At 36.0% G+C, this 11,837-nt stretch overlaps 1 protein-coding gene across 1 annotated transcript in view; it reads right to left on the bottom strand.

Moving 5' to 3' along the window:
* Window positions 1–6,398: 6,398 nt before the first annotated feature.
* Window positions 6,399–11,837, bottom strand: part of LOC134530644 (ralA-binding protein 1) — a 73,094-nt gene continuing 67,655 nt past the window's right edge. The window contains exons 14-15 of the mRNA XM_063365675.1: window positions 11,266–11,333; window positions 6,399–7,686 (exon numbers count right to left, since the gene is read on the bottom strand). The gene's annotated coding sequence lies outside the window, so the exon portion shown is untranslated. The remainder of the gene's footprint in view (window positions 7,687–11,265; window positions 11,334–11,837) is intronic.

Raw genomic sequence — 11,837 nt, 5'->3', positions numbered from 1 at the left:
TTAGACGCATCTGGGTTTTTTACCCATGTGTCTGGGTTTTTTTGTAGGTTATCTAGGTTTTTCATGAATATCAGAGTGGCAGCCCTGGTTACAAGTCGTTTTGTTTATTGTCCTACTTCAAAGTACGCTCAGTGCGCAGTGCGTGCACTGTCTCGTTCAATATTAAAACTAATGAAATTTTAATATTAAAAAGTACATTAATACAAGATATAATATTTATATTTGTGTACCTAACAGCTATGAAAATGCAAATAAATTCTCAGTTGACACTAATAACAGATGTAATCAACATATGGACTTTCTTTTTTCGAAAACAATTAGTAACTAGTGTTTTTATACATTAAAAATTCACGAATTTATCAAAAATAAAAAATAAAAAAACAGATAGGTACATTAGTGAGCATACTATATCAATGTTTTTTCAAATGTTTCTTCAGATTAGTCGATGATTTATAACTCAGTTTTTGTTTACACAAATTACAATTAGCAAACTCATTATTTTCCGTGAAAAAATTCCACACAAATGAAGTCTTTTTCGTGCACTTATCCATTCCTTATTTCACTATAAAGATACTAACTATAAAGCATGACAGCCCGCAAAATGGTGATACACGGTCAGGACGAACTGCAGTGAATGTTGAACTGATTGATACTGGTTGTATCAGGCGGGCATGAGAGTATCAGAGATAGAGAATTACCAGGGGCCCTATTCTTGACGCTGCTAAAAGAATTCCGCTAGCGGAATTACTTGATTCCACCAGAAATTTGCTAAACCCTATTCTTGAACACTCGCTAGCGGAATTTTGTATCGGAATTACGTCACAATCTACCGGATTAATTCCGCCACCTCGTGAGCTGGCGGAATCACAATTCCGGTAGAGATTTGAGCGTTTTTTATTCTTTGAAACCATGATTTGTCCAAAATGGAGTCTCTGTTATGGTTCTGAAAAATATTTAAATCGTTTGTATGTTTGGTTAGTTTAGGTTAGCTACATATCTCGTTTAATAATGCGTGTGTTTATATACTTATATTAGATTACTTCATTTAAAACCAGAAATAACTTATTCGCCTCATTATGTTATGTGATTATTCAGATAAAAATACGCCATGTGATGCTTTCAACCTTAAAATTCCTGTGTGCGTGGCGAGAAAACTTTTGTAACAATTTAACTAATATTTAATGTTTTAAGTATTATTACATTTGTTTGTGTGATTTGCAATGGCAGGTATTTAAATATTACGTTACGAAAGTTATATTAACCATCTTCCATTAAGTACTTAATATGGTACCTACTTAGTATTAAAAACATTGAAATTTTTGCTGTGTATAAATTTGTGGTTTATTTGACGTATATTGTGATAAATACAATACCGGTAACATAGTTTCCATATTACCTAATTCGTTTTTGACACCAAATATTGCAATCGTGTGTCATGTTTTGATGGAACAAAACTATAGTGGTAGTTAGATTATGCACATGTATTCGTTAAAAGTACATCCATCCCGGAATTGAAAAGTACTCGAAATGAGTCCATTTATATATGAATTTCCCACAGTGATAAGTGATTGTGAAAATAAAGGTTATTCTATTCTAATATTCTAATAATATGATTGAAAACAACACACACCGATGAAAACCCACACAAGTATTATTAAATAAATGATGAAAGAAGATATAGGCCTAGTTGAAAGATTTTGTTGATAAATTCATAAGATTGTTTTAAAGAAGCCCCTACACCAAAAAATAACAAACTTTAGTAAAAGTTCTGTATTGCTTATCCAGGTGTATCCAGATATACCTTTGATTCTAATGGCATAATCCTGTACACCTGATCCTGTGTTATATGATGCTTATCTTTTTTATCAGTGGGAAGGCGTGTAGCCCCGACTTGTTTCGCGCAACAGCGCGAAACCTGATGTAAAAAATAAATTACATATATGATAAATAACTTCACATTTCGCGCTGTCGCGCGAAATGCGTCGGCGCTACGCGCCTGCCCACTGCTAAAAAAATAAGCATCATGTACCACAGGATCAGGTGTACAGGATCATGCCAACAGGATCACATGTTAACTTGGATACGCAATACGGAACTTTTACCCATTTCCCCCCGCACCATGATATAATTGCCAGATGATGTTCATAAAATTTTATAATTTTGTATTGACTTGCAGTTAATGTGCACATTCACAATTGTTTGCTGAATCAAGAAACACCGCATACAATTTATTTTTACCTCAAATTTTACACTAACATAAAAAGTTGCGGCAAAGTACGCAGAAACAAACTAAGAAACGATTACTTTTAAGTGATAAGAATTTTAAATTCTATCAAGTAAGCAGTAACAATAAACTAAAAAACGAGTACTTTTAAGGGATAAGAATTATTGTAAATTTTAATTTTAAAAAACACATGAATTTGTAAATATTTTCGCAAATATTTGTATGTTTGTAGTACTTTTTCTAACATTAAATAAAGTTGTTCATTTCATAACACAATATATTTCCCCGATTTTTTTTCATATAAGCCATACCATTAATTTTTAATTATTAGTTTTGTATTTATTATACATATTACATAACCTCCACGTCCATCATCCAGAGAAAAGATACAAGTATAAAGAAAAAATTTAACTTTTAATAATAAATGGTCCTTCCCTCGTTGTGATTGGCCTTCTACCAGTGACGTCAACACAATAGTGAACGTTGCCACACTTCCATAAAGACATTTCATAAACCCGACAATGTTGATTCCGGTAGCAGCAGTAGCAGTTTCAAGAATAGACATTTAGCTGTCTAGCGGGTTGAAACTTGCGGATCATTCCGCTACCGGAATTATTCCGGCAGCGTCAAGAATAGGGCCCCAGGCGTGATAAATAATGTATCAGATTCTCCTTCCGGTCGCACGGTCTGCGTACGCGGAGCTTTGTTGCCTCCTGGGACAGTCTGATACAGAAGTATCAGAGACTTGTAACATGGTACAATGCTGTATCAGTCTCAGGTTGTTACAGATACCGAAAATTGCTGTAACAACCGACCTCTTCTTAAGGCACACGGCAACTGCAATTTTTTTTTTTACTTGGTCTACGATTGTCCGTTGCAATAGGCTGTTACAACCACCCACCATAACTTCTGGCCAATCCAGGCACTCGTTTGTTCACTAGCGAACCCGGCCTTCATTTGTTCGTGTTTTGATCCTTTAATTTGCCATTGTGACTTTGTGTTTTGTTCCGTTCCATGCAGTGAACTACAGAACAGGCATGGCGTCGTTTATCTTTTGAAGGCTATTTTCACGTGGAATAAGGTGACTTCAAAGCTTATTACGTGAATTTAAAGGCGTTGTTTCAGGTGAAGTTAGTTTTTGATGCGATCATAAGAAAATAAAGTGCATTTTGATAAAGAAGCAATACCAATTCTCATTTTGAAAACTACCAAGCTGATACGAAAACACGTGGCTTTTGTGTGCGGTTATGTTTTTGTATTTTTTCTATTTTTTTAATTACTTTTTTTTCAACCGTTATAATCCGTGAGTTCTGTTGCGTGACACTTACATTGTGTATAAAAAAATATGCATAACTGAACATGTTTTCCCCCAGAATCGTTAGTTAACATTGTAAGAATGTAAGAGTATTGCATGTTGTAATGCTGCTATTGTAATTCTCTAAGTAGGGCCGTTATATTTCTAGGTGTGAATTTGTAATAGTTTTTGTATTTGTGTAGTAATATTTTTTTAAGAATTCATAAACAATAATTTTTTAACCTAACTTGAAAATATTAATATGTACTTTTTTTTAGTTTAGAGATGTCGAAGAAAATTACTTTTAAGGAGAATTGGCTCAATGAGTCACAGTTTCAGCATATCAAACCCTCTGCTAAAAACATAAATTCTGCGTACTGCACTTTGTGCTACAAAAGTATTCAACTCGGCAATATGAGCCGAAGAGCTATCACCAGCCATGTTGAAGGAAAAAAACACATTTGCAATTCTGCGGTCAAAATAACACAATAAAAAAAACCTTATTTTACCTCATGTTGAAATTTTTATATTACATTTAATCATATGCACGTTAATATTTATGGCATGTACTTCATAAGAAAGTCAGGGAATTTTTCTCTTAAATTTCTGGAAAACAGGGAAAAGTCAGGGAATTCTAAGATTCTATTTCTGTAGCAACCATGAACTTTTGACTGAGCAAACATCATACATATCAAGTGACAAGTTAAATGGGACGAATGACTGGATGAACTTAGCACACCACCCAGCTGGTCCAGACATAGTAGATGTACACCTACACGCCACTGTTGTGTAGAAATCCATCCATTCACAAAGCTACCACTTAATGAAATGCAACCCATTAATCAGACACAACAGCGTAATCCGAAGGTAAAGAAACTGCCCTTAATTTAATTCACAGAGCCCGACTTAGGGGGCGAGGATGCCACAAAGGTCCGGAACCCTGGACTGGTGAGACTAAGCTACAAACTGCATCTACTGGAAATACTAAAGGACCACTTCGAGGGTCTCTTACTCGCTGGTCCTCAGTTGTAGACTAAGGGCAGCCACTGTACTTAAGAATAGAACTTCTTCACTCTGATAATGCCCCTGCTGCAAACCCACCCAAAGTAAGCATCCTTCTGGAGCTCGGTATAAATGAGGGGATCAGTGGTGGTGAGGGGGGTTGAGTGGGGTTGGGGGTGTAGGGGTATGGTTAGGGGCCCGAACCGAAGGGGGTGACAAACTGTTACATAGGTGACTTGAATAAAATCTGGCCCAACCTTCCCATTCACATCCCACATCGCAGAGTGCTTTCTGAGGGTCCGAACGTTGGGCCCCTGAACGACCTGAAGCGAGTGTGGGGGAGTGCTTGGGAATGTGGTGGGGGTTTCAGTGCATCAAGGTGCAACAAGGGATAGTCAGTGGAGTGTGTTGTATGACGAGTGACTTTCATAATGGCCTTTGGGAGGAGTGTTTGTAGTGCAACTTCGTTTCCCTCATTGTCATTTAAGATCATTATGTCACCAATCAATTAGTGTTTTATGGGATTTCAGTGGATTTAGCAAGTAAGTTTTTATTATTAATGTATGCATTATTTTTTTTAACTAGTGTATCTTAGTTTTGTATTGTGAGATGCAATGCCCAGGGTTGGTTATGGTAAGTGTCGGTGCATCGCCTTGTCGTGTGCATGGGAGAGTTCGATTGCTAAGGTGTAAGTACGGTCTTGGTGGCTAGTTGAGAATGATGCATCACTCGGAGCTCCAAGAATTGTGTGCTGTCTTGAACGCCTGAGTAATCTCAACAACTGAGTAATCTCAACAACTTAACAGATGGTGTTTGCATGAGCTCATTCAATGATCAGCTACAATTAAATTGTTTTGAGATTTGTACTTTATTTCATCATTCAGCAAGAACTCATTCATGTGGATAGGCAGCAATGCCAGTGCTGAACATGTGAATAGTGTTTTATGTATGTATGTGTATAAATTTAGGTTTAGAACTATCAGGCATCATGTCACGTGGCTTATTTGTGTGCCAATTAAACAACTATGAGACCTTGCAATTGTTTTTTAATTGTGGTGTGCCCTGTGGCCTATAGTCAATCATGTTCCGTGTTATGATGAGTAATCTTGAGACCCCAGTAGTCAGGACTTACGCGAATTTTGTGCATGCGTTCACCATCCGTAGTTCTTCGTCACCACATCGGAAGTACGGAAGTACCCATTTCCCAAGATCCTTACTTTCTCGTGCTCTACTGTGAGGTGATACACAGCTTTTTCCTTAATCCACCATCTGGTACCATTTCCATCATTATTTCTCCATTTCCGATTAACAGACATTATTCAGATCGCCCCCCCCCCCCCCCCCCTCACCCTTTTCCACTTCTAGGTCCAGGGACAATGGCGTGACAAACTGTTTAGAAAACTTATATTTTGGAAATGATTTCTCTTGTATTTTTTAAATTAGTTTGAAAATCATGAGTTGTTATGCAACTGTAGTATTTATAAATTATACTTCTGTTAGGTGCAATTTTTGTTTCAAGTACTATCAAAAAATGTGTTGAAAAAGATAAGAAATAATTATGGAAGCAACTTAAAATCAAACATACTTCAAAACCTTATAATATAATAAGATTTGATACCTTGCAGATATTTGGAGGTTATAATTTCATTTATCCATCCCTCAAAAGTATTAAGTTACCAACTTTTGACAGATGGATGTTGGACGGATACAGAGCGACTGATTATTGTAATTTCGGCTTTATAATAAAATTGCAATAAATATATAAAGCACTTTGACATTTTTCTGGTATATATCTGCTGTCAAATGAGTCGGTGAAAATGAGTTTACAATTAGTACCCATATATTTCAAATAAATGCTGCAATTAAAAGGTACAATCATTGATATGACTGGTGTTTTTAATACATAACTCATTTCAATATAAATTAAACTTTATAACAATTTATCAATCCTCAACTATTCCACCCAAATTGTATTTTAAATGCAGTCAATACCTAAACAGTATTCATAAAAAATACAGCTATCTAAAAATGGTATCATTCTCCCATATTTTCACTGGCTGGAATTAACTACCACTAATTCAATCATAAACTGAAAAAGGCAGTACTGACACAACCATGTGGTCATGTTAAGATATAATTCTTAAGGAAATTAATTGTAAACTAGTCTAAGTAGGTTTTGGAGGAAAAAAATATTTTAATGGTAATGTATCACAGTGGTGATTTTTGCACATTCTTTGATTTGGCAAGCATTGTTACATGACACCATGCAGTTATTAAAGTGTTATCACTCATCTATTGAAAACTTTTTGATGAGTGTCTTGACAGGTATGGACGAGGTTGTAGATCTGCGCGGCATGTCCCCCAGAGGCACGGAGCTGAAACTGACGTGCCTGCGGATGGGGCGAGGAGTGTGAAAGTCCTGGCCAGAGGTGCCGGGTGGGTTAGAGAACTGTCTATGGACATGTGGGAGTGTGTGCAAATTTTGTGCCGTGCTGTAGCTGTGCCTGCCCAGGTTTACGCTGGCCGGCAGCTGGTTGCGGGGTGTCTGTGGAATGTGAAAGTCAGGCACCACTCTGGGGTCACGCCTGGCTGTGACAGGGTTGCCGGGGGACTGATGCAGGAAATTCGAGGGTCTCTGGAACTGGAAGGAGCTGCTCCTGACCGCGGCCTTCCGGGTGGTCATGTCTGGAAGTACACCGTCGAACGACACCCTGTTTTTGGAGCAGTTAGCTGTAGACGGCTCGCCTCGGGCAGACACCACGGCGACCCTCATGGGCATCTGAGCTGGGATGTACCTCTCCACGACAGTTGCCCTGGTGATGGGCTCTTTCGATGCAGCCGTGCTGATGGCATCTTCCTGCTGCAGGAGGTTCAGTTGTGAAGTAATCCTGTCAAGGATTTCGCCAAGAGTGTCTGCTGCTGAGTCTGAAGGCTTCTGCGTTGAGCTAATGCTGCTGCTGTTTACGATAGTTGACAAAGTGCTATGATGCCAGTTGGGAGTTTCTGACGTGGGCGAAACAGGTGGGTCATTTTTCATGTGCTCAAACTTGGCTCTTTTCTCCAAGTAATTTAGTCTGTGTTGTCGATGGCTCTCGATGGTGTCAAGCGAGTCAACAGAATCAAGAGAGTGAGCACGCGTTCTTCTTGGAATTGCCAGCAAGTCAAACTGGAAAATAAAATTATATGTTTAGTTGGTCATTTGATGGTTAAATTATTTTAGTTTGAAAAGATATGCCACTTCCTGAAGTTGGACTGTGCAAGACTGTTTTTTTTTTTTTTTTTTTTCCCCCCAGTACTTCCTTCAGAAAAACATACAAAGTAAACAGTAACCTACACAATATATATAAACCACCATGTATGAAACAGTGGCCAAACATCCTACTTAATATTATAAACACGAAAGTTTATAAGTATGGATTGGAAGTTTGTTACTCTTTCACGTAAAAACCACTAAATGGATTTGAATGAAATTTGGCCTACAGCTAGCTTATAACATGGATTAACACATAGACCCCATATTAATATGAAATTCCATCCCTAAGGGAGTGAAAAAGTGATAATTTAATTTTATAACAGAAAAAATCATAGGTCATAGACAGACAAATAGTGAGTGAGTGTAATTCCTCTATGTCTGACACACGATCATACACATAGTAAGGTCTGGCAAATTAATATTTTTCTCCTTGGTGATACCAGTCCGCTTAGTGGAGCTCGCAGCGGCTAGCAAACTAAAGGCGCTAATAACAGTTTTGTTCTTAACTTTGTCAATAGATAGAGTTGCCTTCAATTTTAAACGCACCATTGTTTGATGCATTTGTCATGTCTTTAATTTTCGTTTGTTTGTGCCGTATGCATTCCTATACCATTCATCCGATTGCGATGAAATTTTGGCGATTTGTTATGCGCATGCCCATGAAGGTTACTGAGATGGTATATACTATTTTTCAATAGTTGGAGCACGAATCGTGTCAAAAAATGTGTTTGTTTCATTTTATATAGCGGCACTTCGTCTGTTTTTGTTGTATAAGAGCGCACGCATGACACAATTTATTTAAATATAAAAGAGAGACAGAGATAGAGTGATATATATATATATATATATATATATATATATATATATATATATATATATATATATATATATATATAGAGTGAGATAGAGACGGAGGGACAAGTTGAGATAGAGCGAGGCATAGAGAATGAAATGTGGGTTAGATAAAGAGATATACCTATAGATGTATACAGCTACATAGAGACATATATAGAAGATATAGAGATAGTGGGAAGTATATATGTATATATAAAGAGATAAATAGAGATAGAGAGATACATAGATGTATATAGAGATAAATATATATAGAGAGATTAATAGAAGACCAGGTAAATAACTATAAACTGGCAGAACAACATCTGTCGGGATCTGAAAGTGATATAAATTAATTTTCACACTTGACATTCAAATTAAGAAGACAATTACTAACTACACCCTGTGTTCAGCCCGGGCAACGCCGGGTATTGCAGCTAGTAAGCTAATACATCAGAGACCACACATTAAATGTAGGTATTCCATGCTGAAGTGAGAGCAACATTTCCTAGTAATATACAAGTGTGAATATCATCAATAAAGTCTACTCAACTTCTTCTACAATCCATTGATGTGGTTTACAACCACAAAATAAAATGTATGTGGGTGTAAAATTAATCTTAACCCAATGAATTACATTTTTGTGCAAAAGAAACTTTGAAGACATTACATTGAAAGTTTACTTCTTATTAATAAATATATAAACATTAACTTAAGCTATTACAATGAGCATGCTTTAGATAAGCCTTGCCTTTTTATAAAATAATATAATCTATTTCCCGGAAGGGCCAACTCTAGCAGAAATAAATATATATAATTAATAGGTATAGGTGTTTAATAATAAAGTGTTAGTTGAGTTGAACCTTCTATGAATTCTGCAACTGTGTTGTTAATACATTAGATGCTACAACCAAATCATTGTGAGTGGACCTACAAACTCTGTACCCACATGTTACAACTATGCTACCTCAAGAAGGTACAGTAGAAAGTCCAGACTTGGGTCGGTGGGAATTACGTATTACGATTCTATGTTTTACAATGTTTCATTTTTACTTCGATCATGCTAATAGACAATGCCTTTTGAATAGATAGTAGGTCATTTCTGTTTATACGTTTTAGCAATACATTAGTTAAAAAGAGAAGAATACAGTAAATAAACCTACCAAATGAATGTTGACTTATATTTGGTCAATTATTACTGAAAACATCTATCAAGTGCCAAAAAAACTTTATGAATGTTACCCAGGAGCGTACACAGATTTGAATGACTGTTAACTAACTACTTTAAACACAGTCACTGGAACCTCCACCATTAATATGTACTGTTTTCTGGAACACAAAGTGAAAAATAAATAAGTACCAGATGGCTGAAAGAATCACTTTCTTACGACTTAAATCTTGTGATCAATTTGATAAAATAATAAGAGATATATGTTTAAATACTGATAAAGTGGAGCACTGTCAGTAAGGCACATGATGAAAATAACTATTTTAGTAACGAACACCTAATTTTATTCTAATGACTTCAATAACTTTACCATTGTGCAAACCACATGGTTGATGGTTCCAAAAACTCTGGAAAGCTCTACCTGCCACAGCATTGATACATCAAAGAAAACATGGCTAGCATCAAGTTACTTATTAATGCTTACATTGTTTTTCAAAATCTACAATGATTTTAAACACAATAAAATTTAACTATAACTCCAAAATAACAAGGAACTAAAAGAGCTTGAGCTCAAAAACATCTGCAAAACAAAAAAAAACTGAGAGCAGTGGCAGTTCAACAATTCTTAAATATTTTAGAAGCCTCAACACATGGACAACTAAAAAAGAATCAAATCTAACTATGTTGGTGGGCATGGTACAAATAAATAAAATAAATAAATAAATAAATAAACTGCTTTGCATTGTCTATCAAGTATACTCTTCTCTCAAGTTCTCTTCAAAACGAAACTCTCCGTACATACAGATCTACCTAAACTAGACCAAAACAACCACCACCCTGAAATGCTTCACCCACTGCCTTTCCTCTCGCCCCTTTGAGCACCTAACAAACAACCCTAAACGCTGTTGACTAGTATGTTGTCTTGCTTGTGCAGCCACCACATTCTCACCGTGCCGACCGGTACCTCACGGCTGCCATCTAGTGGGGCATGGGAGAGATGAGAGCACCTGTGCGACCTAGGTGCTTTCAGCAAAAAGGTCATGTTGCTTTTGCCTTCCAAGTACAATACAGTTACGGCATTTTGGTTGTGTTGCAAAACTATGGTAACACACACTTATACAAGTTACAATACACTGCCACAGTGAAGGCCAGCTGTGTAATTGTTCATGCTGTATGTCTAAGACATATACCATCCACAGCCAGGGAAATACCTATTTTGGGAGACTATTAATCCGGAAAAACAAATCCAGACTGTTTGCACACATTAGTTACAAGTAATATATTTACCAACCACAAATGATGTGATGGAAATACAGTGTGTCTACACCATTTTAATTGTATTTAAAGGTGTTAATGATAAATTTAACTGCAGTCATAACTTCAGCAGATTACCTGGTTTAAGATTATTTTATTCCTGTAAGTAAAGTAGTTGGTAATGATGAAAGACATAGCATATTCAACATATATAACTATGATTTATGAATTATACTTACATTCCTGCGAATCTGGCTGGAGCTAGGGTCATTTTGTTTCCCTTTGTTCCACATTGAAGCTGTTAACCCTACAAAACATAACCTTACTTAAAAAGATAAACTATTTACACACATCAGTTAATCCAGATAGTTAAATACAACACTAATGCTCAAATTTCCAACATATTTATTTGCTAAAGGTTTAGTTATTTTCATGCATAGTAACTACATAGGTACCTGTATTCTCTGAAATAACCTGCTTGAATCAAGATATTTTCTTTGTGACTGCTTAAATAATACTAATACTAATTATAATAATATATATATTTAATTTAAGCACACAGTACTAAATATAATACTAACTTACACTTAACAGTAATCACCAGCAACAACATGCATTTACAGTAAGAAGTGCAAATTCAAAGTTTATTTCTGATATTGTGCACTGCTGTGGTGAAAACTGATAAACTTCAAAAATTTAGAAATAAATTGGAGTTTAAAAGACCTAGCCAATATTTATTTAAAAGTAAACATAAATCTTGAATGTGTAATGTTGTGGAGTCACAAATATGAGAATATAATTAAGTAGCCTA

This window comes from Bacillus rossius, chromosome 3, assembly GCF_032445375.1.
Source record: "Bacillus rossius redtenbacheri isolate Brsri chromosome 3, Brsri_v3, whole genome shotgun sequence".
NCBI lineage: Eukaryota > Metazoa > Arthropoda > Insecta > Phasmatodea > Bacillidae > Bacillus > Bacillus rossius.
Note: the sequence above shows the minus strand (reverse complement) of the source record. Positions and strands in the feature narration are given on the sequence as shown.